The sequence below is a fragment of the Elephantulus edwardii genome, unplaced genomic scaffold, assembly GCF_000299155.1.
Source record: "Elephantulus edwardii isolate Elephantulus edwardi_28Jun2011 unplaced genomic scaffold, EleEdw1.0 scaffold00116, whole genome shotgun sequence".
NCBI lineage: Eukaryota > Metazoa > Chordata > Mammalia > Macroscelidea > Macroscelididae > Elephantulus > Elephantulus edwardii.
In genome coordinates, this window is record NW_006399866.1 from 7,598,067 (window position 1) to 7,623,391 (window position 25,325).

General features: G+C 36.9%; 1 protein-coding gene and 1 pseudogene across 3 annotated transcripts in view; both read right to left on the bottom strand.

The window, feature by feature from the left end:
- PBX3 (pre-B-cell leukemia homeobox 3) overlaps window positions 1-25,325 on the bottom strand; it is a 287,631-nt gene that overhangs the window by 116,313 nt on the left and 145,993 nt on the right. The gene's annotated exons all lie outside the window — the stretch shown is intronic.
- Window positions 21,547-22,163, bottom strand: LOC102873811 (annotated as a pseudogene).

The following is a 25,325-nucleotide window of genomic DNA, read 5'->3' on the forward strand; positions in this document are numbered from 1 at the left end:
GGCTACATTTATTTCATACACATGATAGGTGCTCAATATCTATTGGTAATGAAGATAATGTTTCCAACTCATTGTAGCCACATGTATGGAGAACAGAACTACTCCATAAGGCTTTCAAGGCTATTATCTTTCTGAATGAAGCACACATTCCCAGACCTGTTTCAAGAGGAATCTCCAGATTCAGGTTTGCACCACAAGGTATTTTTTAATAATGATGAAACAGAAGATTAACTGTATATCGCTGAAGTCACAAACAAATAAGACTGTGATGTGAAATAGATGTATGATCAGATTCTGAAAATGTTAGGGAACATAAGGCATAAAGTGGAATTAAGATGGCAATTAAAGAGGCTCCCATTATTAAAAAAGGATTGCTAAAAAAGATAAAATATTAGTAAACTAAAAAAAAATATTTCAAGATGACACTTACATATGCGTAATTCCTGTTTCCAAACATTTACCTAGTTCCTTGATATACACTTCAAAGAGCTAATATGATCTGGTCTTAACAAAAATAAAGAAACTACCTCACCTAAAAGGATCAGGGTATTTGCAAGTCTTAAAATGCTGGAAAGCCATAGTTCAGCTGAAACTAAGAAATGACATGAAAATTCAAGGGAAGGCTACTTTAAGATGAAAAAAAATCACTTATGGCTAGTACGGAAAGTTTAGTTATTATAATACACTCTGATTTACTGACTTATAAAGTCAATGTGCATTCATTCAACAAATGTTCATTAAAACTCTTGCATATGCCAATTGAGAAGTCCTGCTGGTGCTGGGAGTTAAGATCTGAATGTTAACTGAAAGGTAAGGTAATTCGTTCCCATGAAGATTTCTAATCTTAGAAACACTATGGGGAAATTTTACTAGATCTTACAGAGTTTCTATGAGTTAGGATTGAAGGAATACCAAGTGATAGGGAGCTCTGGTGGCTTAGTGGCAAGAAGCGGCGCTGCAATCCCGAAGGCATGCGGTTCGAATCCATTAAATCCTCCACTGGAGGAGGCAATCTCCTCTGGTGCCAGTTGGATCCGATTCCATGGTACACAACAAGGAAAAAAAAATAAAAGGAATACCAACCAGCGTGTTTCAATAGATAAAGCCTTAGACATACTCACTAGACTACACCAAGACATTCGTAACAATTGAGTGGTCAACTGATTGGAAGAGATCCATATATATGCCTGTTCTCAAAAGAGGTGATCCAACAGAATGCAGATATTCTCAAAACAATTTTATTACTATCACATGTTAATAAAATCTTGTTGAAGATTACCAAAAAATGGCAGGATAAGTACATCAACAGGAAACTCATAAATTCAAGGTGGATGCAGAAGAGGCTATGTTACTAGAAACATCATTGCTGATGTTAGAAGGATCTTGGTTGAAAGCAGAGAATACTAGAAAGAAGTTTACTTACAATTTTATTGACTATGTGAAGGCATTTGTCCGTATGAATCATAACCATTTATGGTTAACACTGAGAAGGAGAATCTCAGAAAATTATAAGTGCATATGAAACATCTATACACAGACCTAGAAGCTATTGTCTGAATTGAACAAGTAAAAACTACATGGTTTAAAACCAAGAAAAGGGTGTGACAGGGTTGTATCCTTTCTCTATACTGATTCCACCTGTATGCTGAACAAGCAATTCACAAAGTTGAACTATATGGAGAAGCATATGGCATCAGGATAGGAGGAAGACTCATCAACAACTTGAACTGTGCAGATGATACAACTTTGCTTGCTGAAAGTGAAGAGGACTTGAAGCACTTGTTGCAGAAGATCAAAGACTGCAGTCTTCAATGTAGATTACATCTCAACATCAAGAAAAAATCCAATCCTTACCACTAGACTATAAGCAACATCATAACAGATGGAGAAAAGATCACAGTTGTCAACGATTTCATTCTACTTGGTTCCAAAATCAACACTCACGGTAGCAGCAATCAAGAAATCAGTATTTTTCCTTTTGGGAAAATATTTTGTTAAGGACCTCTCCAAAGTGCTAAGGAATAAGGATCTAAGTATAAAGATTAAAGTGTGTCTGAAGCAAGTCATAGTTTTCTCAATTACTTCCTATGCATCTGAAAGTTGGACAATGAATAAGGATGACAAAAGTAAAATTGATGCCTTTAGAGGTGTTGTAGAAGATTACTGAATATATCTGCCAAAAGAACAAGAGCAAATGCAACCAGAATGCTCCTTAGACACAAGGATGGTAAAACTTCATCTTACATACTTGGGCATGTAGTCACAAGGTCCTGAGAATCCCAATTAGAGGGACTGACACAGTGTCTGTAACAATAGGCTTGAGTATATTAAAGTATATCATAGATGGTGAGGATGACACAGTATAGGACAAAGCAGATCTCATGTTGTTCACTAGGTTACTATGAGTTGCAATCACCCTGATGACACCTAACAACAACATGAATTGGAATCAACTGGATAGTACTGGGTTATATACTGATGGCAAAAATCCTGGCATCAAGTGTCTGGGAGAAAGACAATGTGTATTACATTATTCCTGTCTTCAATCTTTCTATATTCTCACTAGAAAGAGACATACACATATATTAAGTAAAATAACAAAAGATTTAAATATAATGTATAATACAGAAAAAGAAACAATAATATTATACTCTATTCTTTTTATTATTATTAATTTTACTGAAAATTTACAGAGATTTTGGATTTCCATTCATTCACTGTTGCACTTTTCTCCCTGCCCACTCTTCCCCCTCCCCCAGTTCATTCTTCTCTTTGAAAAGTAAAAGAAAAATTCTTTCATTATTATCCAATCCCTTCCCCCAAGTGCACTCCACTAAGCAGCCTTCATTCTGGATTCATGTCATGAAAATAATATCTAATAATATATAACTTTTAAACAGCTCTCTCTCATCTGTTTCAATGCAGTAGACATAGGGGTTGGAGGAGAGACTGAGTAAGATGGGATAAATTATGTATACTATTATACTCTTTAATTACATTTCTTTATACGGGCTTGTATTGGAAAAGTGCAGCCAGAGTGCTCCTTGGAGGCAAAGATGAAGAAACTTTGTCGCTTATACTTTGAATGTTAAGAAAGACTATTCTTTGTAAAGGGATATCATGCTTAGAAAGGTGGAGGGTAAGGGAGCTCTGGTGGCCTAGGGGCAAGAAGCTGCACTGAAATCCCAGAGGTACTCTGTTCGAATCCACCAGATGCTCTGCTAGAGAAGGAGGGGCAGTCTCCTCCTGTACCAGTCAGATCTGATTTGACGGTACACTCACAAAAAATAATAAAATAAAGTAAATTTTTTTTAAAAAAAAAAGAAAGGTGGAGGGTCAACAAAAGAAGGGAAGATCCCCGATAAGACTAAAACAGCGACAGCAGCAATGGGCTCAAGTGTGTCAGAGAGGCTGGGAATGGTACAGGATAGTGCAGGGATCAGATCTGTTGTTCATAGGGTCACTATGAGTCATACTTGACTCTACAGGATCTACCAACAATAATAATTACATTTCTTAAAAAATAATTCTTGTTAGATGGTACTGAATCAATTCTGACTCAGAATGACCCATGAGACAGAGTAAAATAGAACTACCATACAATCTTTTAGGTTAAAATCTTTATGGAAGTATAATGCCATGTCTTTTCTTTCATAGACTCTCTAGGTTGGTTCAAAACTGCCAGCTAATTCAGTTCATAGTTGAATGTTTTTAACTACTGTACTACCAGGATTTCCTGTTAACAATGTTGATTTTGCTGTTAAGTACCATCCAATCAACTATGAATCAGAGGGAACCTATGAGTAACAGATCTGAACCTTGTCCTATCCTGGGCCTTCCTCATGATCTCTTATATAATCAAGCCAATTGTTTGTTTTTTAAATTTTATTATAGATCAAATCAGCATGTTGGTTCCTTTCCGTTCCTTCACTGTCAAACCTGGGGGCAGGGACTGCTTCAGTTTCTCTGCCTTCTCTTTGTCTATGGTGATCAGGGTATAAACGTACTTGCTGCACGGAACCTTAAACTTTGCATTATCCTTATTTTTCTTGACCTTGACAAATCTGGCATCTTTTCACCTGGCTGTGAGCAGAAAATCTTTAATTTCCTCAATTTTGCAAGACATGGCGGTGTGGCATGGGGGCCTGTGGATGCCTGCCAGTACAGCTAACAGCCAAATGTGAGAAGGATGGAGAAACTCAAGCCAATTGTTAGTCACTGTGTCAATTAATTTTGTTCAGAATCTTACCTTTTTCACAGACCCTCCACCTTTCCCAGGATGATGTCATTTCCCAAGAACTGTATATATGATAAAAATATAAGTCTGATGATTGGTACAAAAAATAAGTCTTATGACAAGTTTTTATCACATAAGTTTTACGAAAAGTATCCAAAAAGAGGACAAAACATAGATTAAGGAAAGCTACAAAATACGGCCTACCCAGAAACATGTGTATACTGTTTTTGTTAGGTGCTGTTATGTTGACAGCAACTCAGCAACTCTAACAACGACAGATCTGTGCCTTGCCATATCTTCTGCCATCCTCACAGTCATCAGTATACTTGAGCCCACTGTTACAGTCACTGTGTTAACCCATGTCTTTTTTTTTTGTTGTTGTTGTTGTTGTTAACCCATGTCTTTGAGGGTCTTCATCTCCTACGATGACGACTCTCTACCTTTTCAAATGTAATGTCCTCCTCAAGGACATTAATCTCAATAACATGTCCAAAGTATATGAGATGAAACGTTATCATCCTTTGCTTCCATAGAGCACCCTGGTGGCACTTTCTCCAAAACAGACTTGTTTGTTCCTTTGGCAGTCCAAGGGATATTCAGTACTATTCTCCAAACCACAAACCAAAGGCATCCATCCATTCTTCTTCTGTCATACTTTCAGATGTGCAGCAAGTAAGCTAAAAGACCATGGCTTGGATGAGGCACACCTTAGTTGTAGGCTTGTTGTTGTTGTGTACCACTGAGTGGGGACCAACCCATAGCTGACCCTCCTGAAGGCTTTCAGAGGCAGTAAATCGCACAGGAGGAGAGTGTCATCCTTTCTCCCACAAAGCAGCTGGTGAATTCAAAACACATGTCTTTGCATTGACAGCATGATTCTTTACCAATAAGCCACCAGAGAGCCAAAAACTATTATGAGGAAACTTTTATTATTATTATTATTATTTAAAGGAAATATTAAGCCATAAGTTAGAAATGAAGAAAATATCTTTGAATAAAGTAAGCATTATAATTCTGCAAGAGCTTATATAAAGGAGTGGTAAAAGCTAAGACTTCTTGGAGTTGTTAAATTGAGTTATGTTTTTTCAAAATCTTATCTTTTTCTTTAAAAAAACAAAACAAAACAAACCCACAACCAACAACAAACCAGCAGCCTAAAACATGGAAATAGACATTTTTTCCTAAGCACATCTTCCTAGCTCTTTGGAACTTATTTGGCATAGTGTCGTACATTCATGACACTCTTTCAACATTAACAGACTCTAGCATAAAGTAGTACTCAATAAATTATAGTTGCATGAAGAGTATAAAGAGCCAAGTTATTAACAGCCAAGACTTCCATCCTAGGGAATCTGAACTTCATACTATAGGCATTAAAAATGGTGAAAGATTTGAGCAGCATGATACTTTATTAGAGATGCAATCTGGGAGCAGAATATAAAAAGTGAACCTAGAAGTACAATCTATGGTTCTAGTCAAGAGGTGATTAAAATAATCTAGGTAAAAGATGCCAAAGATCCTAAGCATAGATGGAAGATATGAAATGCTTTTTAAAAGGAATAACACGATCTATTTTCAACTTGTTAGAACATATACCACATACCAAATTAAGTACTAAAAACCCCCAAAAACCTTAGATTCAGTCCTTCTGGTAAATATTTAGCATTTCTACCAAGTTACCATATAAGGCCTCCACTACAAGAATTTTCACTAACTCTCAAAGCATTTCTCTTACTTTTGTGCCTAGTTAATTCATACTGAGTTCAGCTAAAATTTGCTTTCTATGACTCAATAAGTTACATTCTGCTCACTGAAAACACAAGCTGTAAGTCTTCCTTTTTACCACGTAAAAACTCCCAGTTCTGGTTTTAATACTCTTCCTTCGTAGAGATAAGCCATGGAGTTGGTGCAAAGGATTGAGTATTCAATTACTAACCAAAAGATAGGAATGGGAAACTACCCGCAATATCTCAGAAGAAAGGTCGCAATATCTGCTTCCAAGAAGCCATAGCCTTGAAAGAGTTCTACCCAGAAACACGCGGGATCGCTTTGAGATAGAATCCAATCAACAAGGCCTATATTTGTTTTCAGAGAGAAAACACCTATCATAACCCTTAATACATGGGTTTATATCTTTGAACCATCCCTGTAAGTATTCACAGAGCACATAATGTACAGATTGGTAATAATTACAGAATTATTTAAGATTGTCTCTCCCTTATGCTTGCTTACGAAAGATACTAAAATACTATGAAGAAATGGCCTAATACTTAAAAATTTAGCTCAAAATGAAACTACTACTTCTTACTGATGAGGCTTTGTCATTCAGAAGAGATTATGAAACTTTCTTTAGAATGTAAAATTGCTAAAAAAAACCCCAAAGTATTGTAATAAGATGTGTAAAACCCTGTAGTTAAAAAGCCAAAAGGGACAAATAAGGCTTGAAAATCTCAAGCTGAAAGAACAAAAAAAAAATCAATCCTAGAGTTATGATACTGAAGGATTCTTTAAGAAAAACATTGAATGACAGGAAATATCAAAAGAAGATATAAGTGATACATAAAGTCACTCTACCAAAAACAACCGGTTAATATTCAGCCATTTCAAGAGGGACTATATGCTCAAGAATTTATTGTACTGATGGAAGACATTCTTGTAGTTCTGAAGGGACTGGAAAGAAAAACCAGGGCTGCAGGAAGTGACATAGTACCAATTGAGATTTTTTTTGAGGGGGAAGAGCATGATTTTATTTACTATATATTCTATAAATACATACAATACATGCTAAAAAACAAAACAAAAACAAACCAACCAAAACTAAAAATCAAACAAACCATTTTTTAAAAAAACGTAAATGTCAATAAAGCGTCCAGTGTAATAATACAATGGCACATGTTCATACTTTATTTCAAATCAGTTTGCTTATCACCTATTTCAAACCATTAATAGTGAATGTTATTTAAGAATAATTAAAAATTATCTATTTACATAATTAACAATAAACAATTCCAACAAATTAATATGAATTAACCATGTCAAATATTAGTATCTAAAAAAGAGGTTTTTGCAGAAACTATTACATAAAATATAGCAGCCAATTTCAGTTTTACTTTGTGACAATGTACATATGAACTTGACTTGGATGCAACAAACTGGAAACAATGCACTTGTTATACAGTTTTCTCTGTGGTAGGCAGAAATATGGATCTATTTTAGTTAGCTGGCCAAGGAACAACTTTCCGATTTCTTGGAATCTATGAAAGAAAGACAGGCAATCTCTTCCCATGTGATTTAGAGCCTCCAAAACCCTACTAATAAGGTTGGCTATGAGTTGCTTTCAATTCTAAGGAACTGAGTTTAAAGAGAGAGTCGCTAGAGAAGGATGTTGCACTTAGGAGAAGGTCAGCAAAAAAGAGAAAGATCTTTAATGAAACGGATCAACACAATGGCCCCAACAATGGGATTAAACATAACAACAACTCTGAGCATTAATGAAGGACTAACTGAGTATTGTTTTACAGGTTTACAAAGGGATACCATAAATTAGAACTAACCTGACAGCACTGAACAAAAACAAGAGGACATTTAAATTAGGATTAATCACATTACTTAGCAGATACATATGTAACCATTAGCTACCACAGGACAGGCCTGTAGTTCTTCTTAACTGCTTGTGAGTTAGTTCTGTTACATAATAATTTCATGTTCAATAGAAAGAAACCTTGATCAGTCTTGTACCATCCTTACAATCATAGCAGTGCTTGAATCCATGGCTAACAATGCAAATCACAGGAAATGTTATTCTTATTTTTTTGATCTTTTACTTTATCAAGTATATTTTTTTTTCTCCAGGGACTGACCCTTCCTTAGAAGATATAATGGTCACCATTCTCTCTTCTAAAAAGCATTCTGGCTACACTTCTCCCTAAATAAATTTATTCCTATAGCTGTGTATGGCCTAATCAATAATTTTTGCTAGCACCACAATTCAAAATCATTTCTGTGGTCCTTTCTCTTCACTGTCCAACATTTGTAAGTATATGGGGCAACAGAAAATCCCACGCCTGTGACAACTCTGCTTTAAATACTTTAAAGAAGTTCTTTGTAATTGTTGTTGTGTGCTGTTGAGTCAGAATCGACTCATAGCTGATCCTCCAGTGAGTTTTCAGAGGCACTCTATCTCACAGAAGGAAATTGCCCATTCTTATCCCACAGAATAGCTGGTGGATTCAAACCATATTTCTTTTAAATTGTAGTATAGCTTCTTACCAAACTGGGCCACCAGAGCCCATGACATCCCTGCTCTTAAGTACTTTAAAGAAGTCCTTTGTAGGAGATTTGTCTGTTTCAGTATTTCATTTGATTTCTTGATTGCTGCTTTGAAGGACTCTGACTGTATGTACACCTTTTCTCATTTTATCCAGATGTTACTTATTTGTCCAGTTGTAAGAATTTTGTTTTCTTTACATTGCACTGTAATTTATACTGAAGGTTACAGTCCTTGAACTACAGTAAGTGCTTCAAGTCCTCTTTCCTGACAGCAAGTATAACTCTAGGGACATTATTTTCAAGCAAATGTGTTATATACATTTTGCATACCAATTTAACTCTTGAACAATATATTCAACCCACGCTGTATCAATGTCTTTTTCATGTTACTGACTTCAATTTCAATTCCCCTCCCCCCTTTTAAGGATATAATGTTAATCTCCTCTTGGTGCCTATCAACAAAGAAGTTTTGTTCCCAGCAGCAGACCCTCACCAATCTACCATTCAGTTTCTAAAACAGCATATCTCCTGGTAGGATTTCTTTAATGCTCTCCAAACTAATTTCTTCAATGCTGGAAGAAATAACTTCTTCTGCCTCTAAAATAGCTCTCATCAGGGTGGGAAACCTCAGCCCTGGTGGAGGCCATTCAGGCAGGAAAGACAGGTGTACCTTGAGGCAGGTGACCAGAGTAACCACACACAGTCCACCTACCATCTTTTTGGCCAGCTGCCACACACAGGCTGTGTGAATCTCCTCCATGCAGAGATGGCATGGGTGCAGAGGCAATGAAGGAGATGTATCTGATGGCCACTTAGTGATCCTGTGCCATTACAGGAGTGCATACCCACACCCAGACCTACACAGTCTTGCTGCCATCCTTCACACAGTGCTGGCAATGCAAGACCTAGGTGATTTGGTGTATGTGAACAATAGCGTGAACTTCGGGACCAGCTCATGCTTAGATTACAACATTCCATGAAGAGTACTCCTTGTGACTTTCCATGCATTCATGCACAGTGTACCTAGGCACAGGTCAACTAAAAAGAATTTTATAACCCTCAGAGCTAGTCTCAAACTGCCCCCCACACTTTCTATGGTTTATTCACTAATTACCAAGGTATTAATATGATCTTTAAAAAATATTTCCTATGCATTTGAAAGCTGGACAATGAATGAGGATGACAGGAGAATCTGTGCTTCTGAATCGTGGTGTTAGAGAAGAGTACTAAATATCCCACAGACTGCAAGAGCAAACAAGTGTATCCAGTACAAAATAGAACAGGACAATCCATAAAGGATTTTGAAACCTCTAACACACTTTGTGCACGTAGGCATGCCTTGAAAAAGACATAATGCTGGGAAAACTGAAGGGTCAGAGAAAAAGAAGAATAACCCTCAATAAGATGGATTGACACAGTGACTGTAACAATGGACTCAAGCATAACAGATATGCTAAGGATGCTGCAGGATAGGATAAAGTTGTTCACAGGGTCATTAGTCTAAGTGATGAGACCTAACAATATTAACCACCAAACGCAATCCATATGCCCTGACTTCAGAGTATACCTTCATTATAGAGAAGCTCTAGTATATTCACACAATGGAATAATATGCAGCATTGAAAAACAAAGAACTAATGAAATATTATGCTAAGTGGATGACTCTAGAGGACATTATGCTAAATGAAATATCTCAGCACAAAAGGACAAATATTGCATAGGGCCACTATTGTAAAATAGGACTGACATTGGGGTTGAGGGAATACAGAGAAGAAGGGGAGGAATGATGTATACTGCACTGTAATAGATGCGGGAGGGAATTGTTTAAAGGGACATATGACTGGGTATTATTGTCATGACAGGAGTCCAGAATGAAGGCTGCACAGTGCAGTGGACTTGGGGGGAAGGATTGCATAGCAATGAAAGAGTTTTTCTTTTACTCATCACGGAGAAAAGTGAATTGGGGGGGAGGAGGTGGGCAGGGAGAAAAGTGCAACAATAACTGACTGGAAACCCTACGTCTCTGTAAATTACCATTAAAATTAACAAAAATTTTTAAAAGTAGCATTTTCATACTTTTGGGTAGGAGTGAATAAAGCTGGAATTCACGCTTAGAAATGGAGGGTCAAATGGAGTCAGTTTGAACTGTACAGCAATGAGTCAGTGGGTGAAGGAGTTATAATAACAGTAATTACCTTAAAGAGTTCTTGTGATAAATAATACAATTCATACAAAGAGTTTGGCATAGTAACTGGGACACAGAAAGTGTGCAAAAAATATTGGCACTCATATTATAGCTGAATTGAAGTCAACAGTATAATTCATTAGATACTGCTTTGTTTTTAGAATATTAATTTTGCTGTTGAATAGTTGTTTCTTTCCATAACATGTATCTTGGAACTTTAGAACCCATGACCTCTCTTTTCTTTCTAACTAAATAACTAATTTTTAAAAATCTATAGAAACAAGGGAAAATCTAAGATGAGATTTCTAGAGATATCAGTGCAGGAAGAAAACTTATCAACTTACATGATTGCTAAACTACATTTCTCAAACTCTCTTTCAAACTCTTTCATGGTGATATTTATATCAAATAATTGTATCATTAACATCACAGAAAACTAGATTTAACATTAACTTTTTAAATTAAATGCACATGATAAAACTTACGTTTGCCATATCTAACTATAAAATGTTAACTTACCTCTTTCTGGCTCACTTATTAGGATAGTAAATCAGGCAAAACAAAAGAAATGGAAGCTCTATTAAAAAATGCTTAAGTACTAACATCTGGAAATTTCCAAAACATAGATTTGACTATTGTCAAACAGGAAAGTAATATTTCAAAGAAGTAATTTTTCATCTCAACAAGATAAACAATCCAATGACAAAATGGACACAGGATATGAATAGATACTTCACTAAAGACATTCAGATGGCAAACAAACATATGAAGAAATATTCAAAATCCCTAGCTATAAGAGTGATGCAAATCAAAACTACTATGAGATACTATCTCATTCCAGTAACAATAGCAAAGTTCAACAGAGCAGCAAACAACAAATGCTGGTGAGCCTGTGGAGAAACTGGAACACTTATTCACTCTTGGTGGGAGTGTAAAATGGTGCAATCACTCTGGAAGGCAGTATGGTACTTTCTCGAAGGGTTGGAAATAGGAATACTATTTGACCTAGCAATTGTATTACTGAGAATATACCCTAAGGAAACCAGAACTGCCAATATAATATATGTATATACACACAACCATGTTTATTATAGCAAAGAGACGGAAGCAACCCAAGTGCCCACCAACAAATGGATAGAGAAGTTGTGGTTTATTTACACAATGGAATACTACACAACACTGAAAAACAAGGAATTAAAAAATACTATACAAAATGGGTGACCCTGGAGGACATTATACTGAGTGAAATATCTCAGTCAAGGACAAATATTGCATAATGCCACTGTTATAGAACAGGGCTGACATGCTGCATTGAAACATATGAAAGAACTGTTAAAGGGAATACATGATTAAGTATTATTTGTGTGAGAACAGTCCAGAGTAAGAGGTACACAGCAAATTGTACAGAGGGTGGGGTGAGGGAGAAAATTGTGCAACACTGAAAGAATCTTTTTTTCTAAATTTTATTTTTTATTTTATTGTTTTGTGTGTGTGTGTGCGCCGTCAAACGGATGCTACTGGTACAAGAGAAGATTGCCGCCCCTCCGTCTCCAGGAGAGCATCTGGTGGATTCAAACCACTCATAGTGAAATAATATTTTTTAAAAGCAAGAGAACTAAGGGAGCTAAGGAGGAAAATGTGCAATAGTGAATGAATGAAATTTCAAGTTTTCTGTAAACTTTCATTAAAGTATTAATAAAAAAATTGATATTTTGGAACTTTTTAAGTCAAAACATAACTATCATTTATATTACGTATAGTAAAATGACGTTATAAATAACATCTGCTATTTTAGAATAAAACATGATATTTTTAGCTAGAATCAACATAGAGAATCTGAAAATTATATATTTTGCTAGCATATATACAGAATCTGGTGACCTCTGACCCACTTCTAATAAAAGTCTTAATGAATGTAGTGTTTCTTTGTTACCTTCTTGCAATCTAGAAGAAAAGATGTCTGTGTTAACCTATTCTAATGTTCATTACCTCTCTTTTCATTAGAATGCAAAAACTGTACAAGGACAGAAGATAAATTTCAAGTGCCTAAAACAGAGATTAACCTATAGTGAGCACTCAATAAGTTATTCAAGAAAAGAATTTAAATTCTGGTTGAAAATGTTGTTGTTGTTGTTCCATCAAGTCAGAACTGACCCACAGCTGACCCTGTGGTTGGTTTTGAGAGGCAGTTAAAAACACTGGAGAAGACTGCTCATTCTTCTCCTGTGGAGCAGCTGAAAGACTCAAATTGCATGCCTCTGAGATTGCAGTGCAGCGTCTTGCACCTAGGCCATCAGAACTCCCTAGATGAGAAAACTACTTGTTAAAACTAAGCACCCTAAAAGGATGAAATTACAGGAATAGACAAATTTAATTATGCTTAAGACAAATGATATAAAACACTACTGAAATATTATCTGATTTGCTAACAAGGAAAAATGTCTACAATAAAAGATGCCAGTTACACCTCTTTCATAAAATATTTGTACATGTTTAACACTAACTGGAAGAATAATTATTTCCAAGTAGGTGATTATTGTTATTACTGTTATGTGCTATCAAGTGGCCTGCGACTCGTAGCGACCCTATGTACAACAGCCCTAAACCCTGCTCTATGCCTTGCCAATCTTACTGTCTCCGACACACCTATCCTCATTTCTCCAGTGACTGAATCTATCCATCTCATCTAGGATCTTCCTCTCCTGCACTGTCCCTTCCCCCTCCCAAGCATAATGTCCCTCTCCAAGGACTGATCCCACCTTGTAACTTGTCCAGTGTATGTCAGACAAGGCAACAGAATCCTTGGCTCTAAGGAACAGCCTAGCTTCACCCTCTCCAGGACCACCTTGTTTGTTCTCCTAGCAGTCCATTGTATATTCAATACTCTTTTCCATCACCACAGATCAAAGCCATTAACTCTCCTTCTATCACCCCTAGTCATTGTCCAGCTTTCTGATGCATAGAAAGTAAATACAAGGACCATGGCCTTTATCAGGCGCACCTTAGTTTCCAGACTGACACTGTTGCTCATCAGTACTTTGAAGAGGTCTCTGACAGCAGATTTTCCCAATTCAATTTGTCTTTTAATTTCCTGGTACCAAGAGTGTTGATTGTAGAGACAAGAAAACTGAAGCTGTCAACAATCTCAATCTCTTCACCATCTATCATGATGCTACCAATCAGCCCAGTGGTGAGAATCTTTGTTTTCTTGATGTTGTTTTAATTGGTTTTTATCAAACATTCCTCTAATTGGTATAGCACTGGTCTGTGCATTGCTGTACAGAGGAAACTCATGGTTGCTGTGATGCTAAACACTGTGACATTGATGTGCCAAATACAATAATGGTTATGCATGGTGGACAGTGTTCGGTGGAGGTTCCCGATTAAAACAACCTTGGAAGCAGGAGTGGAATCCACTTCCGAAATAGCTTGCCTCCAACCTGGAGAGAGGATGAAAGTTATACACGTGTCCAGGTCTTTCATTCACAGGGTCGCTATGAGTCGCTTATGACTCAACGGCACTTAACAACAACAAAAGGTGATTATTGCTTTTCTTTATGCTTTTTAATGTGTTTTTCAATATCTTAACAAGCAAAACATTTTTTTATTAACTTGGGTCCACAGTCAACACCCATTGAAACAGCACCCAGGAAATCAAGAAATGAACTGCATTGTGCAATCTGCTGTCAAGGATCTACTTAAAGTATTTAAAATGAAAATATGTCTCTTTAATGACTACGGTGTTCTTGATCCAAGCCACAGTATTTTCAATCATTTGGTATGCACACAAAAACTGGACAATGAGTAAGTCTGAATGAAAAAAAAAATTGATAGCTTTGAATGATGGGTTCACAGACTGAAAGAAAAAGAAATCTGTTTTAGAGGAAGTAAAGTCAAAATGTTTCTTAGAAGCAAAAATGGTAAGACTTTATCTCTGATACTTTGGCTATGTTATTGAGAAGTACCATTCTCTGGAGAAAGATAACATGCTTGGGAAAGAAGAGGGTCAGCAAAAAAAGAAGAAAATTTTCAGTGAGATGAAATAGTATAGTGACTTCAACAGTGACACAAGCATTGCAACAACTATGAGGATAATGCAGGACCAAACAAAGTTGTTTTGTTGTACGTGGGGTCAGATGAGATGGAATTGACTAAAAGATATCTAAGAAAAATAAAGTTGGTAAATTCCCATGAATGATTTACCCTGATAGAAAATTACTTTTCTTCACATCAAGAAAACAAAGATTTTCACCATTGGGCCAATTGGCAGCATCATTATGGATGGTGAAGAGATTGAGATAGTTAACAATTTTAGTTTACTTGGCTCCACAGTCAATACTCTTGGTAACAGCAGCCAGGAAATCAAGAGACAAATTGCATTGGGAAAGTCAGCTGTGAGGGACCTCTCCAGAGTACTGAAGAGCAATGACGTCAGGCTGGAGACTAAGGCTATAGTCTTTGCAATTACGTGCTATGCATCAGAGAGATGGACAGTGAATAGGGATGATAGAGAGAGAATTGATGCCTTTGAGCTGTGGTGCTGGAGAAGAGTGTTGAACATACCATGGACTGCTAGGAGAACAAACAGGTTTGTCCTGCATAAGGTGAAGTTGGAATGCTCCTTGAAGTCAAGGATTCTGAAGCTCCGTCTGACATTCTTTGGGCATGTTGCAAGGAGGGACTGGTCCTTGGAGAGGGACATCATGTTTGGCAGAGTGGAGGGGCGGCACAGGAGAGAAAGACCATCCATGAGATGGATCAATTCTGTGACTGGAGTAGTGGGAGAGAATGCATTTAAGATGGCTAGGTTGGCACAGGATAGAACAGCATTTAGAGCTCTTGTACATAGGGTCGCTATGAGTCACAAGTGACTCAATGGCACATAACAACAACAACACAATGATGACACCAACCAAATCCTAAGGATTTTTCTACAATGCAGCCGCTATTGAGTTGGAACATCCTTGAAACTCTACCTTGGTCAAGCCATACAGTAAAATACTCAAAAGCAGTATTAGGCACAAAAAAAGCTAGTATTATTGTTATGGGAGAGCTCTGGTGGCCTAGTCCATATTAACTTGCACTGATAATGCGAAAAATTACACCAATCTGATGGTTCCAATGCACTAGCAGCTCTAAAGAAGAAAACTAGACAAACTCCTTCCTTGCAATTTGCAGCTTTAGAAATGAGAACCAGCTGAGTTAAGATTAACTCAACAACACTTCACCAAAGAAGACATTCAGATGGCAAACAAACACATGAAGAAACGTTCAAAGTCCCTAGCTCTAAGAGAGATGCAAATAAAAACAACTATGAGATATCTTCTCACCCCAGTAAGAATAACAAAATTCAAAAGAGCAGCAAACAGCAAATGCTGGTGAGGTTGTGGAGAAACTAGAATCCTTATTCACTGTTGGTGGCAGTGCAAAATGGTGCAACCACTATGGATGGCTGTATGATGCTCTCAAAAAGTTGCAAATAGAAATACCATTTGACTCAGCAATTCCACTACTGGGAATTTATCATAATTGCCATCCAAGCAGATTTGTGCACACCCATGTTTCGTGTGGCTTTGTTCGTAATAGCAAAGAGCTGCAAACAACCTAAGTGCCCCTCAACAAATAAATAGAGAAACTCTGGTATATTCACACAATGGAATACTATGCAGCATTGAAAAACAAGGAACTCATGAAATATAATGCAAAATGGATGACTCTGGAGGACATTATGCTGAGTGAAATATCTTGGTCACAAAAGGACAAATATTGCATATGACCACTGTTGTAAAACAGGACTGACACCAGGGTTGAGGGAAGACAGAAAAGGAGGGAAGGAATGATGTATACTGCATTAAAACAGATGCAGGAGAGAAATGTTTAAAATTGATATATTGGGTTATTGTCATTATAGAAGTTCAGAATGAAGGCTGCACGGTGGAGTGGACTTGAGAGGAGGGACTGCATAACAATGAAAGAGTTTTTCTTTTCTTTTTCAAGGAGAAGAGTGAATTGGGGAGGGTGGGGTGGGAAGGGAGAAAAGTTCAACAATGAATGACTGGAAACCCTAAGTCTGTAAACTTTCATTAAAATTAATAAAAAAATTAACTCAACAGCAATGAGAGTGGCATTATAGTTTCATATGTATAACTGGCAAGACTGAAAGACAAAACCAGCCATATGATTACAACCGCCAAGACACTTAATTCCGCCATCAATTTTCCCATTTCAAAACAAGTTTCCTATTTCTCCTAGCTTTATATTCTTTCTCTAAGTCAGATCTTCAACAGCCAAATGGTATGCTTTGATTAATGACTCTCAAAATAGATCTCAGAAAAATTCTGTTCTCCTAACAACTGTTCTTTAAAATTCAGTTTATTAAAAAGGCCCAAGTAACACAAATTTAAGGTATACTGACTAGTAAGTACATTACTACTCTCTGAGATTTTTCTTACATTTTTCTTATTTATTATTCAACTTTCACATCCATAAAAGTAATGGAAAATATCCTGGCCATGAGTCACATATGCCTTATTCTTTAAAGTAACATTCTTGATCTTCAGGAACTTTACAGTGGTCCTTTACAACAGATTTGTTCAACTTAATGCATTTTTTTTTGACTGCTGCTGCCAGGGATATATCCATGTGGATCCAAGTAAAATGAAATCATAGACAAATTCAATTTTTTTTCTCCATCTATTATGATGTTGTCTATTGATTCAGCTATAAGGATATTTGTTTTGACTTTGAGATGTATAGTCCATATTGAATGCTATAGTGTTGTTTGCTCTTCAGAAAGTGCTTTGAGTCTACTTTATGCAAGTAAGGTGGTATCACTTGTTGTTGATGAGTCTCCTCCATTCCTGAAACTACATTCTTCTTCATATAGTCCAGTTTCTCAAATCTCTGCATAGCATACAGGTTGAGTAAATATGGAGAAAGGATACAGTATTTCCTGATTTTAACATGAAGTATCTCCTTTTTCTGATTAAATAACTGCTTCTTGATCTATGTGCAGATTTTTGCATGAGTACAATTAAGTGTTATGGAATTCCTATTTTTCTCAATGTTGTCCACTGAAGACAGAAGAATTGACTACACAATTAACTGCCAAAAGACCAAATAAATCTGTCTTGGAGAAAGTGCAGTAAAAGTGCTCTTCTTAGTCAAAGATGTAAAACTTTATCTCATATACTTTCAACATGTTGTTAAGAGAGGTCAGTCCTTGGGAAAAGACATTAATCGGGGGAAAAGTAGAGGCTCAGCAAAAGAGGAAGACTCTCAATAAAATGGATTAATGCAGTGCAACAATGGGTTTGAACACCACAGAGATCATGAGGATGTCACAGGACAGAGTAAGGTTTTGATCTATTGTTTATGGGGTCATAATGAGTTGACTTGACAGTTGTAAAGAACTGAGCTGTCTAATCCACCTACTGCTCCACAGAAGAAAGATGGGTAATCTTCAGTGCAGTTAACTGCCTCTGAAAACTCCCTGGAGGGTAGGCTATAGGTTTGGTTACAACCTGAAAGTATTCAACAAAAAATTCTATGTCTTTTGCCCATTTTGTAATTGTGTTATCAGTCTTTTTTTTTTTTTTTGTGGAGGCCCTGCAGGATTCTGTAAATTTTTGATACGAGACGCTTGTCTGATATGGTATTGCCAAATGTTTTTTCACAGTCAGTAGGTTTTCTTTTCACTCTATGGAGAAAAGTTTTTGATGAGCACAGAGATGTAATCTTTAGGAGGTCTCATTCTTCAATTTTATCCTCTTCAGATTGTATACTTCTGGCTGTATTTGGCAGTCTAACCCTTCTAAGCTTGGTCCCAGATTGTCTCTGATGAACCTTATGGTTTGGGGCTTTACTCCCACGTCTCTCTGACCCACCTTGAGTTGATTTTTATGATGTGAGATGTACAGTCTATTTCAGCTTTCTGCAGGTAGCAGTCCAGTTTTGCCAGCACCATTTGTTGAAGAGGTTGTCATTTCCCCATTTGATAGGCTTTCTTTCCTTGTCAAATATCAATTGACCATAGATAGCTGAGTCCATTTCTGAGTTCTCAATTCTGCTCCATGTCTTTATGCCTGTCATTGTACCAGTACCATGCTGTTTTGGTTACTACTGCTTCATAGTAGGTTTTGAGATCAAGGAGTACTATGCCTCCCACTTTATTTTTGTTTATTTAGGGTCTCTTTCTTCTCCAAATAAACTTGGCAATTTCCCTTTCGATTTCCTTGAAAAATGAATTTGGTATCTGGATTGGGATTGCATTGAACATGTAGATTGCTTTTGGAAAGATTGTCATTTTCACAATATTGAGTCCTCCTGCCCATGAATAGGGAACATTTTTCTATTTATTAAGGTCTTTTATTTTGTCTTGCAGAAATGTTCTGCACTTTTCTTTGTACAAGTCTTCTGTGTCTCTAATTAGGTTCACTCCCAGGTATCTCACCTTGGAGTTTGGCTATTGTAAATGGTATTGCTTTCTTGGTTTGCTCCTCTGAGTTCTCTTGGCTTACTGTAGAGGAATGGCACTGATTTTTGGGTATTGATCTTATATCCTGCCACTCTACTGGTCTACTAATTCTAATATTTATTTTGTTGAGTCCTTGGGGTTTTCTGTGTACATTATAATATCAACTGCATATAGCGATAGTTTAACAATCTTTTTGCCAAAATGGATGCTGAGGCACATTCTCATTACCCAGATAGTATTTTTCTAATATATTTATTATATGTCTCTATAAAATTATATATTTTTAAGCCAAGTTTTTTATTTTAACTGTGATTTTAACAAAAGTTTACATAAAAGTTAGATTTTCATTCATTCATTATTGCACCGTTTACCCTCCCTTTCTCCAAGTTACTTTTCTAAAAAAACCAAACTAGTTTATTTACAAAATTAGAAAACATTGTTTTCTAGTACAGATTCTTCCAATTTCCCTCACCTCCTACCCATCAAACTGTATAACTCCAAGATTAATCTCCCCACCTCTTTCACATCCTCATCCCTCTGCTTCCATTGTCCCCCACCACCCTTGGGTCCTTATTCTACAATAAAGGTTTTATACAACATTTGTCCTTGTGGGACTGAGTTAGTTCACTCAGCATAATGCTCTGCAGTCACCCCCAAGTTAGGTAATAATTTACAAAATCACTGCTACTGCATGCTTCACAGTGTTCCATAGTGTGCATGTACTATAATTTCTCAATTCACTCGTTTGTGGTTGGACATTTGGACTATTTTCATGTATAGTTTACATATCATACAATTCACCCATTTAAAATGCACAATTAAATTCTTTTTCCATGAATCCTGAATTATGCAACTATTACCATAATTAATTTTCAGACATTTTATCATACTCTCCAAATATCTCCATTAAGGGTTATTGTTTTCTTTCAACTATCTAGCCCCTGGCAATTACTTTAGGGTGGTTTTTCCGGGGTGTTTGTTTGTTTAACTTCTAGCTCTACGTTGCTGTCATCTGGTGTTGTTACAGTATGACTCATAGTGACTCTATGAACAACAGATCTGAATCCTGTTCTATTCTGTGCCATACTCATAATCTCTGAGACACTTGAACCTATTGCTGCAGTCACTGTGCCAATCCACCTGCTTGAGGGTCTTCCTCTCCTTCACCATCCCTCCACGTTTCTAAACATGATGTCCTTCTCCAAAGAACAGCTTAGATTTACCTATTCTAAATATTGTACATAAATGGAATTATACAGTATGTGCTATTTTAGATGGCTTATTTCACTCAGAAAATAAAGGCTTACGGTTCAGTTATTTTGTAGCATGCAGCAGTGTTTAATTTCTTTCTATGGATGAGTAAGATTATATTGGCTAAATGTAACACATTTTGTTTTCCTATTCATTGGCTGGTGAGTATTGGAGTTGTTTCTACTTTTTACTTTGTGAATAATCCTTCTATAAACATTCCTGTACAAATTTTGGTTTAGACAAGTTTTCATTTCTGTGGGATACACTGTTGCTTTTGTGTACCATTAAGTCAGAATTAACTCATCGATAACCCTGTAGCAGGTTTTCAGAACCAGTAAATCACATGAGAAAAGACTGTTCACCTCTCTCCTTCAATGCAGCTGGACTGTACGCCATCAGGTAAGCAGTGCCATTTCTTACCACTGAGCCAACAATAGAGCTCAATTAAATATATACCTAGACATGGAATTTCTGGTTAATTGTAAGATGTCAATGAAAGGTTTTTAAATGCAGCAGTAAGGTTTGGTTTGGTTTTGTCTTAAAGTAGCTCTATGCTTAACCTTTTTTTTCTTTTCCGTTTTCCACAAAACAAATTTCATTTTTAATTTCACTCTGCCTACCAAAAATATCCATACAATTTTCCAAGCTGGCAATATTTTTTTTCCTGCAGTGTAAATTCAGAAAGTCAGAATTTTGGTGTTAATGAAAATTGATGGCCATTTCTCCTTCTGTTGAAGATTTTCATTGGCTTGGTTTCATTGTGGTGACAAAAAGACAAACAGCTAAAAATCATTCATCTTACTGGATCCACTTGCTCCAAAGGACCAAAGAAAGAGCAATGTACAATGAGAGGGGGCATGGTAATTCATCTATAGCTTCTAAGTTATTACTCTCCTTTGCATTTTGTACATGAGAAAGGTAGAAACTTGATTTTCACAACACTGTTTGTATGTCATTTCAAGTATGCAAGATAAAATTTGGACTGGATATCCAAAAGACGTTTTCCAAGCTGTAGATGGAAAGTAATAGTCAATTCATCTGGTATCAAGAAAAGAAGAGTTTGAGTCTTCAGATATGAATTCAGAAGACAGTTCAACTTGCTTTCCTTGACCACAGTAAAAATTCTTTTTAGTAAACAATACACCAGTTCCTATCATCACTTGGCATCAGCCCACCAGTTATGAACAAAATAAGGTCAACGAACCACCAAATCCCAAGTTCTCCTACTGCTGCGCTAGTTTGTCCCAGACAGAAACAAAACACTCCAAGAAGAAAGAGTAGAGTAAAAGTGGTAATGAAGTAGTGTCCAGTACACTTTATACAAGGTTTATTCTCTCGTAAGAAGGCCCTGGAACTAGTATACTCAATTCCATTGAGGGACTAGCACAGGCCTGAAGTGTTTTCCACGTCACTGTAGGTCTGACCACCAAACTTTAGACAACCATAGCTGAGTTCCTCAGATACAGCTGCATTTAGAACATGATCCACTAGATCTTCACATTTTATAAATTCATCAGGTAGGTAAGAGCAAAGGATTACTGGAGAGTGGAAGTAACTATATTCCTAGCTTGGAATGCTGGTGGAGCTCTATGGGTAGGCAGCACCAGAGGATGTGAGCTTCAGCTTGTAGGAAGGATTTGCAAGTGACTCTGAGACACACAATGCAGCAGAAGTAGAATCTCCAGAAGTAAAGGCACCTGGTCACAGAAAAGTAAGTAACTCACCAGGCAACCACCTAGCACCATATTCCCTGGTCCAGGGAGGATCCCAACCTCAACCACAAATCTAGGCTGGCACCATGAGCCAAACCCTCTGAGGAACGGCCTCCTGTTAAAGAACTGCCAAGCTATGCTTCCATTTCTATGAGTAGTTTTGGAAGATTCCAATTCCTCTAAATCCTCACCAACAATTTTATGTCTTTTTTAGTCCAACCATCCTAGTGGGTATGAAGTGATATCTCACTGAACTTGAGATTTATATTTCCCTGATGAGTAGTAATGTTAAACATCTTTAAATGTGTTAAAGACCACTTTAATAGTAATCTTAACTGAAATCTTTCCTAATTCATTGGTTATGTTACTGTATAATTGGCATCTGGGTTTCTAGCTATCTAAATGTATGTATCCTGACTAGCCTTCTACAGTTTTATGCTATGCTAACTGTGATTCTGATTAGTGCTAATTACTAATATACAGTTCTCCTTTCCCTCCAGACATATATTAAATAAGATGGAGCAGGACAGGACAGGGTTCAAATCTGTTATTTATAAGTCTGCTATGAGTTGTGCATGACTCGACAGCATCCAACAACAACAAATACAACAAAAACCACCTGATCCTTGGTAGTTGACACCATGGCTACAGCCAAAGAACTAGTAGCAAAAGTAGTGGACATTTATTCAGAGCTGGAAGAATAGCACTCAGAAATTACATTTCTTCTGAGAGGACACTGGTAAAGTTTGAGATAGTGGTTATACTGTCAGCCTGGGATGTCTACATGATTACAATGAGATGAGCTTCACGAATCCACAAGAGAAACAACAGACAAAATAGCAGAACTTTGAAGTAAAAGATCTGCTATAAATCTAGCCTGCTTAGTAATTCTATTATTTATCTGTTAATTTATTTTATACTACTCACAATGGGCATTCTACAGAATAATGTAATTCTGTGAAGTTTGAAGCTATACTGGCCAAGCTTACAATCTCAGCTCATTCACTTAATATTTGTGTGATCTTCGTACATCATTTCACAAAGACTTAATTTTTTCATGTATATATAAGGGAAGCTGTGGTAGCCTAGTGGCCTGGAAGTTGCCCTGCCAACCCAAAGGCGGCTCTTCTCTAGATGTTCATATTTACTTGTGGATATGCAGGAAAAAGATGGATAATATCCTCCTATGCAATATTGTTGTTGTTGTATACCATCGAGTTAGAACCAACCCATAGCTGATCCTCGGATGGGTTTTAGAGGAAGTTAATAGCACAGGTGAAGATTGTCCATCCTTCTCCTGTGGAACCTCTAGAAGCTCACTGGAAGGTCAGCAATGAGTTCTAATTTGTAGGCACAGAGTGAGAGAGTGGGGAGTTTGTGTGTCTAAAATGGTGGTACTAAACTGTTTGATTAGGTTATTCAAAGAGATAAGAGTATATACACCTCTAAACATAAGCAAAAAGCTGATGTTAAACTCAGTCATAACTATCTGAACACTTGCGGTAGGCATGTACTTCATTGTATTACCTCTAGTGGATATAATGGCATAGACAGGGTTCCTAATTTTCTAAATCTTATACTAAAAAAAAAAGAAATTAAGTCTTATGAAGGAACCATTAAGTTGGCCTATATGAATGACAGTAAAGTTATGCTCCATAAGGGTTTCAACGGTTGACTATTTTGAAAGTAAACCAACAGGCCTTCTGAGGTATCACTGAATAGATTCAAGTTTCCAATCTCTTTAACATTTAGGTTAGCAGCCAAGTACATTTATTATTTTTAATATGTTATACCTATTTTAGCAAAGGTCACTTTTTAAAAAATTAATTTTAATGAAAAGTTTACAGAGACTTAGGATTTCCAGTCATACATTGTTGTATTTTTCTCCCTACCCACCCCACTCCCCTCCAATTCACTCTTCTCTTTGAAAAGAAAGAAAAACTCTTTCATTGTTATCCAATCCCTCCCCTCAAGTCCACTCCACTATTTAGACTTCATTCTGAACTTCTGTAATGACAAGAATACCCATTCATATATCCCTTTTAAACAGTTCTCTCCCTCATCTGTTTCAATGCAATACATATCATTCCTACACTCCTTTTTTGTCTTCCTGCAACCCTGGTATCAGTCGCATTTTACAACAGTGGACATATGCCATATTTGTGACCGAGATATTTCACTCAGCATAATGTCCTCCAATGTCATCCATTTTGCATAATATTTCATGAGTTCCTTGCTTTTCAATGCTGCATAGTATTCCACTGTGTGAACACATCAGAGCTTCTCTATCCATTCATTTGTTGATGGGCACTTGGGTTGTTTCCAGCTCTTTGCTATTGTGAACAGAGCTGTAATAAAATGGGTATGCATATATATGCTTGGGTGGCGGTTATGGTTTCTTTAAGGTAAATTCCCAGTAGTGGAATTGCTGGGTCAAATTGTGTCTTTATTTGCAACTTTTTCAGAAAGTGCCATACAGCCTTGCACAGTAGTTGCACCATTTTACACTGTCACCACTGGGCTGACTGGCAGCAGAGATCGAGGACAGAGAAGAGATCAAGGTTGTTAGCAATTACAGCTTGCTAGGATCTACAATCAATACTCTTTACACCAGCAGTCAGGAAATCAAAAGACGAACTGCATTGAGAAAATCTGTTGTCATGGACCTCTCCAGAGTGCTGAAGAGCAACTATGCCAGTCTAGATACAAATGTGCACCTAATCCAGGCCATGGTCTTTTCAGTGACTTGTCATAGAGGCGGTAAAACCTAGTCTCTCCTTGGAGGCCAGGATTTTGTTATTATTAAGTTTAATGAAAATTTACAGACTTTGGATTTCCATTCATTCATTGTTGCACTTTTCTCCCCTCCCAACACTCCCCTCTAGTACACTACCCTCTTGGAAAAGTAAAATTCTTTCATTGTTTTACAATTCCTCCGCCCAGGTCCACTCCACTATGCAGCCTTTGCTCTGGACTCCTGTCATGACAAAAATACCTAATCACATATCTCTTTTAAACAGTTTTCTCCCTCATCTGTTTCAATGTAGTCTACATTATTGAACCCATCTTTCTCAGTCTCAACCCAATCCCAATGTCAGTCCTGTTTTACAACAGTGTCACCATGAAGTATTTGTCCTTTTGTGACTGAGATACTTCACTCAGCATAATGTCCTCCAGGGTCACCAATTTTGAATA